The sequence below is a fragment of the Oncorhynchus clarkii genome, chromosome 9, assembly GCF_045791955.1.
Source record: "Oncorhynchus clarkii lewisi isolate Uvic-CL-2024 chromosome 9, UVic_Ocla_1.0, whole genome shotgun sequence".
NCBI classification, from domain to species: Eukaryota; Metazoa; Chordata; class Actinopteri; order Salmoniformes; family Salmonidae; genus Oncorhynchus; species Oncorhynchus clarkii.
The window spans coordinates 36,592,927-36,607,143 of record NC_092155.1 but is presented as its reverse complement, the minus strand read 5'-3'; the positions used below and the strand labels follow the sequence as shown (position 1 = coordinate 36,607,143).

Sequence of the window (14,217 nt, the reverse complement as noted above, 5' to 3'; positions counted from 1 at the left end):
ACAGGAGCGTGCTACATGACAGAACAATCCAAACTCATCTTTCAGCATGTCCAGCCCACCCATTATCTCAGCCAGTCATGGCTAGCGGAAAGGTTCCTCTCTCCTTTTCCGTGGCTAAACCAACTAGGCTCGTAATTTAACAATTTATTCGTATTTACAGATTGCATACACGTTTGTTATTAAGGCACATGAAAGTTCACATGTTCCAGAAGGATTTCTGCCCCCCGAAAAATGCATTTGGATAAATAAATAAACAGTTTAAGTTCAAATGGCTCTCCTGTGAAGTAGTGACTATCGACAGACACCTTGTTTCCTGAAAAGGGTCACAAATGATTAGGGTGAGGCACATGGGCTAGTAACAGCTTACTACTGTTAGGTTCTAAATTAACAGAGTATAAATGAATGGACAAATATTCAAACCTAAAACCACGTGGCTAAAACATGTTTCCACAAGTACACAGATTTATCACCTCCACTGTGCGGAGTCACCTCCTTTTCTCTAAACACTACATCTTTGTTGCCATGCAGGAAGTTAAGTGATGTGGGTAATAAACTGTTCCTTCTCCCTACATGTGACCTGACCTTGGCCCACATTCCTCACTAATCCACAGCTCTCCACCCTTATCCGTGACCGCAACCATGTGATTGCCTTTTCCCTTACTTAGTAACTTTCTTCTTTTTTTTGTGATGGGCCACTCCAATAACTTGACTTTGTTGTCCTTAAGCCATTTTGCCACAACTTTTGAAGTATGCTTGGTGTCATTGTCCATTTGGAAGACTCATTTGCGACCAAGCTTTAACTTCCTGACTGATGTCTTGAGATGTTGCTTCAATCCTCATGATGCTGTCAGACAACATGACGCTGTCACCCCTGTGCTTCACGGTTGGGATGATGTTCTTCGGCTTGCAAGCCTCCCTCTTTCCTCCAAACATAACGATGGTCATTATGGCCAAACAGTTCTATTTTTGTTTAATCAGACCAGAGGACATTTCTCCAAAATGTACAATCTTTGTCCCCATATGCAGTTGCAAATCGTAGTCTGGCTTTTTATGGTGGTTTTGGAGCAGTGGCTTCTTCCTTGCTGAGCGACCTTACAGGTTATATCGATATAGGACTTGTTTTACTGTAGATATAGATACTTTTGTACCTGTTTCCTCCAGCATCTTCACAAGGTCCTTTGCTGTTGTTCTGGGATTGATTTGCACTTTTCGCACCAAAGTACGTTCATCTCTAGGAGACAGAACGCGTCTCCTTCCTGAGTGGTATGATGGCTGTGTGGTCCCATGGACATCATTTGAGTCAATTTGAGGTGTACCTGTGGATGTTTTCCAAGGCCTACCTTCAAACTAAGTGCCTCTTTGCTTGACATCATGGGAAAGTCAAAAGAAATCAGCCAAGACCTCAGAAAAAAAATTGTAGACCTCCACAAGTCTGGTTCATCCTTGGGAGCAATTTCCAAATGCCTGAAGGTACCATGTTCATCTGTACAAACAATAGTACGCAAGTATAAACACCATGGGACCACGCAGCCGTGGTATATTTTGGGACTCAGAATACACTGATGACGGTCCTCCAGACTCTAAATTTAACACCCTTATGCAAACATTCTGTTTTAAACACATGCACAAATATGAATGTATGCACAAATACGTTTGCACATGCTGTGGATCATTCCGTCTAACCCATAACACGTTAGTCACTACTGCTAGTACACATATACATTTATAAACATACTAGAACATGCTCAAGTAAATTAGTCAATTACCAACAATTCCTCCTCTGGAACAATGATCCCTCACATGTTCCATGACACCTAGGAAACATATTGACTGGAACAGGGAAGAAAGAAAATGCATGTTTAATAATCTCACACCACCCTTGATGAGAATGAGATTTGGGCAAGAACCGTCCATCTTTTCTGTTCTATGTCAATGGGATGCTAGTCTCCAGGCCAGTCTCCTTCTTCCTCAGCCTCGGGTGAGACTCAGACTACGTAATGAATTGCACTGTATCATCCAGCAAGCCATATGTATTGATGCATTTTAACATTAGAATTCTGATGACATGGTAAAACGAAACCCCTACTATCAAATACCCCATCATGGTTAGCCCAAGCTACCATCTAGTGGGTTCTCTAATAACCTGCCTCTTGGAGGACATTCAAAGATAAGGTTTCCTGGGAGGTAACCCGCCCTAGACTCAATAGATTCAGGCAGTGCACCCTCCCCTCACTTTGTGCTCTCCTCAGAGCTTAGGGGCAGCGCTCTCTCTCTCTCTTTCTCTCCTTTCCAAATCATAATTGAAACACTTGATACATTATCCAACCCAAATTTGACAGTTCTTAGTGCGTCACATTGAGTCCATCGTTTGAATTTGAGACCCTCATCTTAGCACACACCGACATGGTTAGTATGTACATTTACAGACAGGGAAAATATATAGACAGTATGTACTACTTAAATGACCAGGATTAACTTTTCTCATCACGGCCCCCGTTTATCCCTGTCTTCCACTGTCGCAAGTGGCATGTTAATGACAGATCGGTCTTTCAGTGCATTTTTAACCTAAACTGCCATACATTTCCCAGTGTGCAGACCTACCCAATAAACCTGATACTTCAAATAAACAGTTTACGGCAACCCTAAATCAATTTACGGGCACAGTTGACCACCCCCTCCTTCCCGGCACTCATCTTCTGGCGTATTTTCCTTTTCTTCTTCAGATAGCGTTACAGTTTATCTTCCCAAGGTCCCATGTGTAACTCATGCCTGTCACAGTTGATGACCCTTGACAATGTCCCGATTTGAATATCTGGGGATTAATCAGATTTTCTCAAGCAGACGAATCTCTCACCTGAGCCGCCACCATCATTCTGTACAGTCCATTCTGTCTGGTCCATTTTCCCACCAGTGCACCAGCAGCATGAGAAGAGTTTGAACGTGATCACTCTCCATTCTCACTCCACGTGCACGGTCTCAGGACCCATGCCGCACTCCTGCCGCTCACACACAGGTTGCTGGCTCGGACTCAGGTCTCAGTAAAAGTGGTGCAGGACAGAGCTGTAATGAACGCCATTTTCTCCATTACTTCAGCCGGTTAGGAGGGGTGAAGCTCACACTGTTCTCGTCGTATTATTCCTTTCATGCATATACATACCATTGGTAGTCACTATCTCCATAACTTTGTGAGAGGACAGACCAAAACAACAGCTTAATAAGAGGTTTTAACTACTGAAAACACTTCCTAGATTTGAATTTAGTTCAACTTCCACCAAGCTACTGCAAAATGTAGTTAAATTACTACATGTACAATAGTTCACAACTCCCCAACACTGCTTGTTTCTCTTTGTTTTGTAAACAAAGTAAATGTAAACAAACATTATATAGCCTCAAAACATGTATATTTTTTATATCAAAATTGCCACTTTACTATCAGGCCTTTTCTTTCTTAATTCCTCTGAGTCTCTCTTCCTCTGACTATCCATCATTCTGAGAAACAGGGGAGAGTAAATTGATTTGGATCAGCGTGCTTGGCAACAGACCACCTCAGTATTGGCTCCATGGCTAAATCACAGCTCCCATCTTTAACAGTTTGAGACATCTGTTGTTGAGTTACTGTTACTGCACTATGTGCTGCACGTTCCACAGATGTCCCACATTTGATCAGATTTTCCATAAATATGGAATCAAATTCAACCCTGGTTCAGTCACAGATACTGTAGATGCTTGATTTATAATTACCCTTAAAATAACACATTTGTTTTATTCGCATTTACAGACTCAACCCCAATTTATATGAAAACATTTATATTTTGTGGTGATATTGAATGCAGGTTTAACATTGAGAGTACATTTTTAAAGATAATTATTGCAGGGGAAATAAAGGTTTGGTATTTAGAAGAGCAGAAAGTGAATGATGGAAGGACTGAGAGTGTATAAAGACTGGGCCTTTCCTCTCTCCCACTCTCTCTGTTCCCCTCTCCTCCTCAACCTCCTCTGTGCCCCCCTCATTATGGAGAGATGTCCCAGGCATGATTTATGGAGAAAATCAGCATCACAGAGGGAGGAACAGTGCTGGAGGGTCATGAGGAGAAAAATATAGTGTAGAGTAGATGGTTGGTTGAATGAATGTCATCATAATCCAACAGCACTGGTCATTTGTACAGGTTTTGCAATCAGCAGCAGTGATTCAGAAGGAGAACAAGAATCAGCCCTAGATTGCCCTGAGTCTGCCCTGCAGGTTTCTATATTCCCCCTATGAAATCAGGCATAACCCAGCAGGACAAAACAGGTTAATGTTGAGCGAATAGAAACTCCACCAGTGGACCCTGCATTCCCCTTTACTTTCTGTGCCAGATATAATTATGCATCAGAGGAGACAACCTTGCCTTAACACACTACTGTCACACATTTTCAAAAAGGAATGCAGCTGTCATTCACTGAGACCTCACCATATTCCACTACCTCCCCATCCAGAATGTATACTATAAAATCTTAGTATGTAAACGTGTTCCCAGACATTCCCTTTCTCACTCGTTCTTTCATCCCCCTCTCCCTCCCTCCTTCATCCCCCTCTCCTAAGGATAGCAGTGTTGGAGCCCTGGTAAATGCTATTGTAATTTTAATCATAGCCAGTCCGCGGCGTTGTGATTGGCTCAGAGCTGATGATTCACTCTTCACCAGGCTGGGGAGGAGAAGGGGTGAGAGGAAGGGGAGAAGAGGTAGGAGTAGCTCTCTCTCTCTCTCTCTCTCTCTCTCTCTCTCTCTCTCTCTCTGTGAGAGCCTGCTTGCCTAGCTCTCAGTAGTGCTCAAAGAAATCTCATTACACACACACATGCCATTTATGTAGAGGATGCCAACCCAACTTGAAGGTACTGGTCTGTTGTGGTGCTCCCGTGCTACCTTTGCCTCTGAGCAGCCTTGATGAGAGACACAGACCCTGGAGGGAAATGAAAGAGAGAGGTAGAGAGAAAGAGAGAGAATAACAGAGTGAGGGAGAGAGAGCTTTCAGCCTCCAGTCTTGCCTCTCCTCTGTCTGCTGCTGCTCCTGCTGCTGCTGCTTCATTTCAGCCAGAGCCAGAGGCTGAGCTGGTGTTTCTCAGTTCACTACAGATAGACAGAGCAGTGAGTTGTGAACAGTACAGTACTTCTGTCACACCACTGCCATGACTCTACTGACGTGAGTCAGAAGAGAGAGTTCCCCCTGTCCACCACCTCTCTACGGCTACAGCTACAGAGGTGAGTTCGTCTGCTTTTCTGTTGTCATTTAGAAGAGAGAGTGAGAGAAACAGAGAGCGAGAAAGAGAGAGATTTGAATATGCAGTAATGAACTGTCTTTTGAATAATTGTTTTATAGTTATGTCAAAAAAACATATCCATTGAATTGAGAGAGAATTAAAGAAAGCGAGGGAAATACCTGGCGTGTTTTGGTTCACAGCTTAATATACTCATTAACTTGAATAATCAATCTCTGGTATTGATATTTGGGTCCCTATTGATCTGTTTTGGTTGTTTTCATTAGTCTTGGGTGAGAGAATGTGATGCATGGTTTGCTTGGTGTGTTAGATGACACAGAAAGATGTAACACTGATGGGTTTATAATAAGACAGATGATATTACCAAAATAATATGTGTGAAGTGTTATGAGCTCCCATAGCATTTTTTAGGTGTGTTATGAACTGGCACAGACTGTGTGTGTGTGTGTGTGTGTGTGTGTGTGTGTGTGTGTGTGTGTGTGTGTGTGTGCAAGTGTGTGCAAGTGTGTGTGTGCAAGTGTGTGTGTGCAAGTGTGTGTGTGTGTGTCAGCGGCTTTTTTGCCACTTTTTTTGTGTATCCTATTCACTTTTTGACTGGCAAGTGAAAAAGACTGCTGGGATTTGAGACAGGTTTGTTATGTAGCGAGCTGTATCCCTTTTACAACCTGGATTTGTGTGTGTGTGTGCGCGTGTGTGCGCGTGTGTGTGTGTGTGCGAACGCACGTGTCTGTGTGTTTGTGTGTGCGCGTGTGTGTGCGTGCGAACGCACATGTCTGTGTGCTTGTGCCTGTGCGTTCCAGTGAGAGAGAAAGAAAGAGGTAGTGAGAAAGAGCGAGTGGGAGAGTGGGTGGAGGAACACAGCAGCAGCATTACTGTTTTCTGTCTTAGCTCGGGAGCCATGAAACATGAAAATGCCAGTGTCTTTTCAGCTGCTCTGATTAGGCTACTGTATCTTACAGCTGTCCAGCCAGCCTATCATCTGTTTTTATAACTCAGTATCTGTATAGCTGCCCCCCTGGTTCTCAGTGTGACTGTGGGTATATTGTCTCCTCTGTACTTTATGAAGACTGATCCATCCCTACGGACTGAGCTCTTTGGGCAAGGGTAGAGCAGGGAGAGCTACACTACAGTAATCTTATTGCCCGTGACAGAGTTGATAACTGCCTCCTTTTCCTATTGACAGCTCCAGACTGTTATCTAAGCTATAAAAATGGCATTCCAAGCCAGCATGGGGAAAGGGTTCAGTAACAGTGATCTCTACTGTTTTAGTACTAACCACTTGTAGATGCTTCTGGGGGGGTGGGGGTTCCAGTTGCAGCTTTTTCTGTTAGGTAGTGTCTTTTGCTATTGACAGGCTCTGATTGTTTTTCAATGTGTAATAGATAATCTAGTCAGTTTAAAATACTGTTGGACAGAAATGGTGTATAGAACAAGGACAACTTCAGTTTCAAAGCATGCCTTCCTGGACAACGGCAGTTTCAAAGCATGCCTTCCTGGACAACTGCAGCTTCAAAGAATGCCTTCCTGGACAACTGCAGCCTCAAAGCATGCCTTCCTGGACAACTGCAGCTTCAAAGCATGCCTTCCTGGACAACTGCAGCCTCAAAGCATGACTTCCTGGACAACTGCAGTTTCAAAGCATGCCTTCCTGGACAACTGCAGCTTCAAAGCATGCCTTCCTGGACAACTGCAGCTTCAAAGCATGCCTTCCTGGACAACTACAGTTTCAAAGCATGCCTTCCTGGACAACTGCAGCTTCAAAGCATGCCTTCCTGGACAACTGCAGCCTCAAAGCATGCCTTCCTGGACAACTGCAGTATCAAAGCATGCCTTCCTGGACAACTGCAGCTTCAAAGCATGCCTTCCTGGACAACTGCAGCCTCAAAGCATGCCTTCCTGGACAACTGCAGCTTCAAAGCATGCCTTCCTGGACAACTGCAGCTTCAAAGCATGCCTTCCTGGACAACTGCAGCTTCAAAGCATGCCTTCCTGGACAACTGCAGCTTCAAAGCATGCCTTCCTGGACAACTACAGCTTCAAAGCATGCCTTCCTGGACAACTGCAGCTTCAAAGCATGCCTTCCTGGACAACTGCAGCCTCAAAGCATGCCTTCCTGGACAACTGCAGCTTCAAAGCATGCCTTCCTGGACAACTGCAGCTTCAAAGCATGCCTTCCTGGACAACTGCAGCCTCAAAGCATGCCTTCCTGGACGACTGCAGCTTCAAAGCATGCCTTCCTGGACAACTGCAGCTTCATATGGCAGAGGTCTGGATAATATGTTGGGAATCCATGACAACGTATTGATTTCTAAGTTGTTATGGTGAGAATATTCTCCATGTTGGTTTTCTAACACTTATGGATTCTACTGCTGCCTCAGTCTCTTCCAATGTTGTCAGTCAGTCAGTCAGTCAGTCAGTCAGTCAGTCAGTCAGTCAGTCTATGTGATATACAGAGAGATGCGTAAGCTCCCTACTGACCCTTTCACATCCCTTTACCCCTCCTCCCTCCGTCCCTCCATCTCTCCATCTCTCTCCAACTGTGAGACTGAAGTGCTGTCTCTCCACTTTTACAGAACCGACCCCTCCCCCCCTCTTCTCCCGCCAGCTCTGTCGCCACAGAAACAGACGATTTTGGAAGGGTGGTGGGTGGGAAAAGAAACAGAGCTCCTGAATGCTCTGCCTCATGCAGCACTGTGCTCTAGTTATCTGTATTGCCTGTGTGAATCTGAGTTGCCCGAGGCTCAGGTGGTTCCGTAGGTTAGTGATTGGTGCTGGCAACACCAAGGTTGCGGATTCATTTCCTGCATGGGGTCACTGTTGGTTACTGAATCTGTGTGTTCACTGTGTGCCTTGGATGACCAGGGCATGACTGGTATGGTGATGTGGCTAATTTAACATTGGAGCTGGAGGGTTACAGGCTTGTTTATGCTTAAACACACATACAAAGGATACGCTGTGTGTGTGTGGAGCTCATTAATAATGTAATGTGGCATTACTGAGCCAGTTAATAATGGATGTTGCTCAATCTTTCTCTCCTGCGTTCGATAGGATCCTCAGTGTGAATGATATTTTAAACTTATTTAGCCTTTATTAACTAGGCAAGTCAGATCAGAACAAATTCTTATTTACAATGATGGCCTACCTTGGCCAAACCCAGACGACGCTGGGCCAATTGTGCGCCGCCCTATGGGACTCCCAATCACGGTCGCTTATGATACAGCCTGGAATCAAACCAGGGTCAGTAAGTGAGCCCTCTAGCACTGAGGGGCAGTGCCTTAGACCCCTGCGTCACTCGGGAGATGTGGATCAAGTTATCACAGAGACCATAATGCAGATGTTGTGAAGCTATGTGAGAAGCTATGCCATGCTAATGTGTACATGGTGTAATGGGTACATCTCTAAGAGGTTTCCACACCTGGATTGCTCAACATTTTTCAATAATTTTTTTCAAAATTCTTCAAGCTCTGTCAAATTGGTTGTTGATCATTGCTAGACAACCATTTTCAGGTCTGCAAAATATTTTCAAGTAGATTTAAGTCAAAACAGTGACTCGGCCACTCCAGTGTAGATTTGGCCTGTTTTAGGTTATTGTCCAGCTGAAAGGTGAATTAATCTCCCAGTGTCTGGTGGAAAGCAGAATGAAACAGGTTTTCCTCTAGTATTTAGCCTGTGCTTAGCTCCATTCTGTAAATGTTTTATCCTGAAAAACTACCCAGTCCTTAACAATTACAATCACACCCATAACATGATGCATCCACCACTATGCTTGACAATATGGAGAGTGGTACTCAGTGATGTGTTGTATTGGATTTGCCCAAAGCATAACACTTTGTACTCATGACAAAAGGTCAGTTAATTGCTTTTCCATATTTTTTGCAGTATTACTTTAGAGCCTTGTTGCAAACAGGATGCATGTTTTGTAACATTTTTATTCTGTACGGGCTTCCTTCTTTTTACTATGTCAATTATGTTAGTATTGTGGAGTAACTACAATGTTGTTGATCCATCCTCAGTTTTCTCCTATCACAGCCATTAAACTCTGTGACTGTTTTAAAGTCATCATCATTGGCCTCATGGTGAAATCCCTGAACAGTTTGCTTCCTCTCCGGTAACTGAGTTAGGAAGGACGCCTGTATCTTTGAAGTGACTGGGTGTGTTGATAAGAGTATACCATCCAAAGTGTAATTAATAACTTCACCATGCTCAAAGGGATATTCAATTTCTGCTTTTTTTATACATCTTACAATAGGTACCCTTTTCGAGGAATTGGAAATCCTCCCTGGTCTTTGTGGTTGAATCTGTGATTGAAATTCACTACTCGACTAAAGGACCTTACAGATAATTTTATGTGTGGGCTACAGAGATGATGCAGTCATTAAAAATGTATGTTCAAACACCATTATTGCAAACAAAGTGAGTCCATGCAACTTATTATGTGACTTGAAAAGCTAATTTTTACTCCTGAACTTATTTAAGCTCGACATAACAAAGGAGTTGAATACTTTTTGACTCAAGACATTTCAGCTTTTCAGCTTTCATTTATTTGTAAACATTTCTAAAAAACATTATTCCACTTTGGCATTATGGGGTATTGTGTGTAGGCCAGTGACACATTTTTTTTATTTAATCAATTTGAAATTCAGGCTGTGACACAGAAAATGTGGAACAAGTCAAGGGGTGTGAATACTTTCTGAAAGTACTGTAAACCCAGGTCTGGACCACACACACATGCTAAATAACACTGTCAGAGTTAAGTCACATACACACACTGTTTTTGCCATATATACATACGTAGGTTCTCCAGATGGTTTGAGCAAGAAGTGTGTTGTGATATTGATTCATCATAATTCAAAACATGAACATCCGTCAAACATTTGCAGGTGCACAATACATTAAATAAGAAGGATGCCAACACACTGTCTGCATACAGAACTCCCAAAGTAATATCTATGTGAGTGTGGGCATTCATCTTTTTATAATGATGAATCTCATGGTCACACTGCTGCTAGTGCTGACAGTGACTCATCCCTATGGCTTTAGGTCAATATAAACCCTTCTTAAACGAACGTCATGAAACGATCTGGAATGAGTTTGTGGCCCCATGGAAACATCTGCTCACTGAGTGCTGTCACTGTCACTGAACCGCAACACGGTCAGCGTCACACAGGACCCCATGAGATTGCCTTTAGAGAGTGTCTGATTAAATTAGGATGGAAATGTACACTAAGGCAGGAGATACTGTGGGAGATCCACACTCATCTAGGTTATTTTCCTCCTTGGAAAATATATTTTGAATCCCTGCCTGCTGTGAGGTATTACGTCATTGATTCCCCCAATGTGTGATTTCCTTTTATATCTGGCCAGCAATATTATTAGAACTATACTCTGTGTAGACTGGAGTCTTTCTATTCATTCAGTGGCCCACTTTACATAACATGGGTAAGAACATGTAGCCTGACTGTCCATCCACATTTCTCAGGCCAAATGCCACGCTCACTAGCATTTCTTCTCCACGATGAGTCTGGATTTGTTTTCCTCCCCGACGTCTAATAGAACGCAAACTCATTCTAACCATTCTGATTGGTCCTAGCAACCGATAGGTTGTGCCAGAGCCAGCCTACATAAATCATGAATCTTGTAATTGGCCTTGATACTCTGATTTGTTAAAGAGGATCCAATTGCTGATTAATTTGTTTTGTTCAACGCCCCTCAATTTGACGTTAGCAGCAACAACTTCTATGATGATAGTTTGGGACAATATATGGAGCAATCGATAGAGCAGCGCAATTCAATTCAGAATGATTCCCCTTACCAAAAATACACAGGTAAAATTTGAAGTTATCACATTTAAAGTCACATTTTTTTTAACATCCCGAGGACCAGGAGTGGGCCGGTCGCTTTTGCTGAGGTGCGGGAACCTGTAGAGCCGGCTGAGGCGCTGGAGCCTGACGAGCCGGCTGAGGGCATGGGGAGCCTGCCGAGCCAACCAAGGATGAGAACCTGTCGAGCCAGCTGAGGCATGGAAGCCTGATGAGCCAGCTGAGGCACCCCTGGTTGCTTCGGCAGCGGCACTTGCACCCGACGTCACCAGTAAAAAAATATCATGAAATGTACATATTCCCTGTTGCTTCCCCTTGGTGAGGCATTATTCTGTAATGTTTACGCTGGAAGTCGGGAAGCAAGTCCAGGGAGTGCAAATGTAATAATAAATAGAACATAGCACAACATGAAAAAGAAACAGAGTCTATAACGCCTGAGGAAAGAACTAACGGGAGAGACAGATATAGGTGAGGTAATCAGGAAGGTGACGGAATCCAGGTGAGTGTCTTGAGATGCAGGTGCGTGTAACGATGGTGGCAGGTGTAATGATGAGACAACTGTCGACGTCGAGCGCCAGAGAAGGGGAGTGGAAATAAACGTGACACAGTCTAAAGTTTGGACACACCTACGTATTCAAGGGTTTTTCTTTATTTGTACTATTTTCTACATTGTAGAATAATAGTGAAGAAATCAACACTATATGGAATCATGTAGTAACCAAAAAAGTGTTAAACAAACCAAAATCTATTTTAAAATTGAGATTCTTCAAAGTCGCCACCCTTTGCCTTGATGACAACTGTGCACACTCTTGGCATTTTCTCAGCCAGCTTCAGCTGGAATGCTTTTCCAACGGTCTTGAAGGAGTTCCCACGTATGCTGAGCACTTGTTGGCTGCTTTTCCTTCACTCTGTGGTCCATCTCATCCCAAACCATCTCAACTGGGTTGAGGTAGGGTGATTGTGGAGGCCAGGTCCTCTGAGGTAGCGCTCCATCACTCTCCTTCTTGGCTCAAATAGCCCTTACACAGCCTGGAGGTGTGTTGCATCATTGACCTGTTGAAAAACAAATGATAGTCCCACTAAGCGCAAACCGGATGGGATGGCGTAATGTTGCAGAATGCTGTGGTAGCCATGCTGGTTGAGTGTGCCTTAAATTCTAAATAAATAATTGACAGTGTCACCAGCAAAGTACCCCCACACCATCACAACTCCTCCTGAATGTTTCAAGGTGCGAACCACACATGCGGAGATCATCAGTTCACCTACACCTGCTTCTCACAAAGACATGGCTATTGAGACCAAAAATCTAAAATTTGGACACATCAGACCAAAGGACAGATTTCCACTGGTCTAATGTCCATTGCTCATGTTTCTTGGCCCAAGCAACTCTCTTCTTATTATTGGTGTCCTTTAGTAGTGGTTTCTTTGCAGCAAATTGGACCCTGAAGGTCTGCTTCACGCAGTCTCCTCTGAACAGTTGATGTTGAGATGTGTCTGTTACTTGAACTCTGTGAAGCATTTATTTGGGCTGCAACTCCGAAGGCTGGTAACTCTAATGCACTTATCTTCTGTAGCAGAAGTAACTCTGGGTCTTCCTTTTCTGTGGCGGTCCATCATAGCGCTTGATGGTTTTTGCAAATGCACGAAGAAACTTTTCTTGCAATAATATGGACTTGGTCTTTTACCAAATAGGGCTATCTTCTGTATACCACCCCTACCTTGTCACAACATAACAGATTGGCTCAAACGCATTAAGAAGGAAATAAATTCCACAAATTAACTTTTAACAAGGCACACCTGTTTATTGAAATGCATTCCAGGTGACTACATCATGAAGCTGAATGCCAACAGTGTGCAAAGATGTCATCAAGGCAAACAAAAGGTGGCTTCTTTGAAGAATTTAAAATATAAAATATATTTTTATTTGTTTAACACTTTTTTGGTTACTACATGATTCCATATATGTTATTTCATAGTTATGATATCTTCACTATTATTCTACAATTTAGAAAATAAAGAAAAACCCTTGAATGAGTCGGTGTGTCCAAACTTTTGACTGGTACTGTGTATCGATATATAGACTACACTCATGCAAGGGCATTTCTAGTTGCTACGGTATAATGCCTACCCAATGTACAGTATATTTGGGGCTATTCTTTGCACTGAAGATATAACTAACAATGAATTGAATAGAATCAATTGTATTTCTGTTATTCCGATAACAAAAGGAATAGAAGATGGGATAATATGTGGGTTGCAGTGGTATCCACCCTGCAGTGTGCAGTCATTACAGTCAGCTGTGTGATGGCAACCAGCAACAGACTCCAGACTCACACAGTAATACTGCAGACACATCACAAGTTACAGTCACAGCACTGAGCAGAGTCATTTGAGAGAATAGGTTGAGTGTGACTTCTTCACGATCCCTTAGTGGTGCTATGATAGGAAGAATATCTGAAGATAGAAGAGAAGATGAAGAAGGATAGAAAAAATAGGATATTGCTCCTGCGCATATTATTTTGAATCCTACTTCACTCATGTTTCTCGCTTTCCGAATTCTCTCTATTCATGTCATTAGAATACCATTCAAAGCAGATATCCATATGTAACAATGTAAAACTATGCTGTTACCCTAAGTCGGAGCCCTGGAGTGCGGCGCTACAGTATGTCCTGATCAGTCACCCAATCATGGTTTGAGGACACTGGCCCCCCCTCTCTACCTGAGGGGATATGTGTGGGCGGTTGTGGTCCTCAGGTGGAACACAGCTGCTCTTTCTTTCAAGTACAACTCTTTTAGCTTATTCGTTCAGTTATAGGAAAAGTGTGCGTGCAAGCATGCCCTTCAGCTTATTTAGTGTGCCATGTGACTTCTGGTACACATCCCAGCCGTGTACTCAGCTGGCGTATATGTATGATCCTAGGAGAGCTCTGTAAATATTGTACATATTTGGGGTTTTTTTGCATTTCAAAATAAAAATAACTGGTTGTTCTAGGGTTTGGTCACTAAATCATGTGATCTTGACTCAGAGTTGCAGGATAGGGATGAAGGCTTGCTAGCTAGCTAGCTTTTTGTTTTATCTGTTTGGAAGTATCACACCAAAGACTGCATTCTGTGTCCAGAGGTGGCAAGGGAAGTTCAGGAA

At 43.1% G+C, this 14,217-nt stretch overlaps 1 protein-coding gene across 1 annotated transcript in view; it reads left to right on the top strand.

Annotated features, from left to right (window-relative positions):
• The first annotated feature begins 5,149 nt into the window (after positions 1–5,149).
• LOC139417216 (prickle-like protein 2) overlaps positions 5,150–14,217 on the top strand; it is a 102,541-nt gene continuing 93,473 nt past the window's right edge. The window contains exon 1 of the mRNA XM_071166462.1: positions 5,150–5,238. The gene's annotated coding sequence lies outside the window, so the exon portion shown is untranslated. The remainder of the gene's footprint in view (positions 5,239–14,217) is intronic.